Source organism: Fomitiporia mediterranea (genome assembly GCF_000271605.1).
Source record: "Fomitiporia mediterranea MF3/22 unplaced genomic scaffold FOMMEscaffold_10, whole genome shotgun sequence".
NCBI classification, from domain to species: Eukaryota; Fungi; Basidiomycota; class Agaricomycetes; order Hymenochaetales; family Hymenochaetaceae; genus Fomitiporia; species Fomitiporia mediterranea.
In genome coordinates this window covers 2,411,200-2,414,618 of record NW_006760395.1, presented here as the reverse complement: position 1 = coordinate 2,414,618, position 3,419 = coordinate 2,411,200, and positions in this window count along the sequence as shown.

Below are 3,419 nucleotides of genomic sequence, written 5' to 3'. Positions count from 1 at the left end.
ATATATGGATACATATTCTAGTTGAGACAGAATAGAGTTGATCTGAAGGATGTTTAAGACAGAACCAGTCTAGAACCCTCTCAGAACAACTCTACTCTAGAACACACACAGACCCAGCCTGCCAGATTTTGTCTGAGAGTTCCCTAAAGTCTTTAGTAAAGAGGAATTTGACTAGCTTCCTAAACACTATCCCTAGGACTATACAATTGAATTGACCAAGGGTTTCCAACCTAAGGATTGTAAGGTCTACCTACTCAACAGAGACAAGTAGGAGGTGCTTGATGAGTTCCTTTGGGAAAATCTTTAGAACAGCTGGATCCAACCCTTGAAGTCCCCTATAGCCTCCCCTTTCTTCTTTGTCAAAAAGAAAGATGGGAAGCTCTACTCAGTCTAGGATTATTGTTGTCTTAATGAGGGTACTGTCAAAAACAAGTACCTACTCCCTCTGATTCAGGAGCTCATTGATAAGACACATACATCTAGGGTTTTCACTAAGTTGGATGTTTGATAAGGATACAATAATATTCAGATCCAAGACAGAGATGAGTGGAAGGCTGTGTTCCAAACCAATTGTGGATTGTACAAACTGACTGTAATGTTCTTTAGACTAACTAACTTGCCTACAATGTTCTAGTCATTTATGAATCACATCCTCACAGATCTGATTGACTCAGAGCATGTTAGTGTGTATCTGGACAACATTCTGATCTTCACCCAGACAGTTGAGTACTATTACTGACTGATCCAAGCAGTTCTACAACAGCTCTAAGATAATAAACTGTTTCTCTGAGAAGCAAAGTACTCTTTTGTGTAGGAGTCAGTAGATTATCTGAGCTTTGTGATTGGTGGAGGAGAGGTCTACATGGATCCAGCAAAGGTGACTACAGTTCAGAACTGGTTACAACCTTAGAACCTGAAACAGGTTCAAGTGTTCCTTAGGTTTGTGAACTACTACTAATGCTTCATTTGAGGCTTCAGTACTATTGCCTAGCCCCTTCATGATCTTACTAGTAAGGATGTTCCTTAGTAATAGGATGATCAGTAGTAGTCTGTATTCAAGTCCCTCAAGTAGGCTATCACTAGTAAGCCTATATTAACAGTTCTAACAGTTGTAGACAAGTTCTGAGTCAAAGCCAACTCTTCCAACTTTGTAAATAGAGTAGTACTGTCCTAGTTCATTGACAGAAAGTAGTGTCCAATAGTGTTCTGATTAGAATCCCTCTCTGTAACAGAACAGAACTACCCTATCTATGACAAGGAACTTCTTACAATTGTCTGTTCCCTAGAAGAGTAGTATTAATATTTCCTTAGTGTAGTACAGAAGTTTGAGATCTAGAGTGATCACCTTAATCTCTAGTACTTCTAGGCACCTCAGAAGCTCAACCACTACTAGGCCTGCTAGATGTTAGAACTGTAGGACTACAACTTTGTGCTGACCCACAAACCTAGAACACAAATAATGAAAGCTGATTTACTCTTAAGACAAGTAGGTTATGAAAGGGGGGAGAATAATAACAAAAATCTTGTTCTCCTAGACAATTCCTATTTTGTGTCTGAGACAATCTAAGAGATCTGACTCAAATCTGAGGATGTTGACTTTGTCACCTGTATACAGTAAGCTCTAAGACACACACAGGACTAGGTCATAGTAAAGCAACTAGAGAAGCAGGCTAGGGATTGGGAGGAGGATGAGGATGGACAGGTTTACTAGGAAGGCCAACTGTACATTCTGAAGGATTGGAAACTGTAGGAGGACATTGTCTGAGCTCATCACAACAATCTGACTGTAGAACATCTGAGACAACACAAAACACAGGAACTCATTACTTAGAACTACTAGTGGCTCAGAATGTAGAGGGAAATCCTAAAGTATGTGACTAGTTACAATATGTACCAACAGACTAAGGCCCACCAGACAAGGGTTCAGACCTCTCTACATCTGTATCAGATCCCAGATCACTCTTAGGAAGAAGTCTTGGTAGACCTGATTAGTGAGCTACCTGAGTTTTAGGGTTACAATACTATCTGTATAATTGTTGACTAATTCTCCAAGCAAGTCCATACAGTTCCAACCCAAACAGAACTCACTTCTGAAGGTATGACACACATTTATTAGGATCATGTCTTCCAGTTGTATAGACTCCCTTAGAAGCTCATTCATGATTGTAGACTGTAATTCAAGTCAAAATTCATACAGGACTTGTATATGCTTCTCAGAATTTAAGGGAACCCTTCTACTACCTATCACCTACAGACTGATGGTCAAACTGAGCAAGTCAATTAGGAGATCAAGCTCTACCTCCAGATGTTCATCAATCATTAGTAATTGGATTGGTCTGAATGGCTAGCTCTGGCAGAATTTGTGTACAATAACTGACAACACTTTACAACAGGACAGTCCCTATTCTTCCTCAATTATAGGAGACATCTGTACCAGGGGACAGTTCTGAACCAGAATAGCAGTTCTGAATCTGTAACAGACTTTGTAGAACAGATGCACAGAACCAGGGAGGACACACAAGCTCTTTTGGAAAAAGTAGTGTAGGTTATAAAGTAGAACTATGATTGGAAGAGGTCTGTGGCCAAGGACTACCAGCCTAGTGACAAAGTTATGCTAGAAGCTACTAACCTGACTACAGATTGCCTAATGAAGAAGTTGGACAACAAGCACTTTAGACCCTTCATTATTGAAAAGAAGGTTAGTGTCTTTATCTACAAACTCTAACTTCCAGCAACATAGAAGCACATACACTCAGTGTTTAACAAGGTTCTACTGTCTCAATACTATGATCCAGGTTTTCCTTCATAACAAAGACCCCTACTACCTCCACCAGAACTCATCAGTTCCAAACCAGAATACAAAGTAGAGTATGTAGCAGATACTAAGCTAGTACATGGAAAGCTCAAGTTCCTTATCTACTAGAAGGGATACCCAGTTGAAGAACACACTTGGGAACCTGCTGAGAATCTCACTCATACTGCTAAAACAATCTAAGACTTCTATCAACTTCATCTGAGTACTCTGTGTCAACTCTGCCTCACAGATTTCTAAACCCTACTGTTCCAACCTATGCCTGAGCTGCTGACTAAGCCTAATGCTCACCAATCAGGACGATTGGTTTTAGAGGGGGGGTGATGTTACAGTTCTCTACTCTTACACCTTCAGTTCTAAGGGTTCTACACCCTTCTGTACTAGAACTCAGAACTTCTGTCCCTCAGGAGTACTGTCTATGAACTATATGTGTGCTGACTCTTGCCACTACCCTTCCTTACTTCATCATTCCATTCCTTTGACCACCCCTCCATTCTTTGTATCATTCTATAGTCTCTTACCCTTTGTCCATCCCTTCATTCTTTGTACCTTTATCTTTGACATTCCTTTCTTTCATTCTTTGTGGCTTATCATTCTTAGTAGCTCA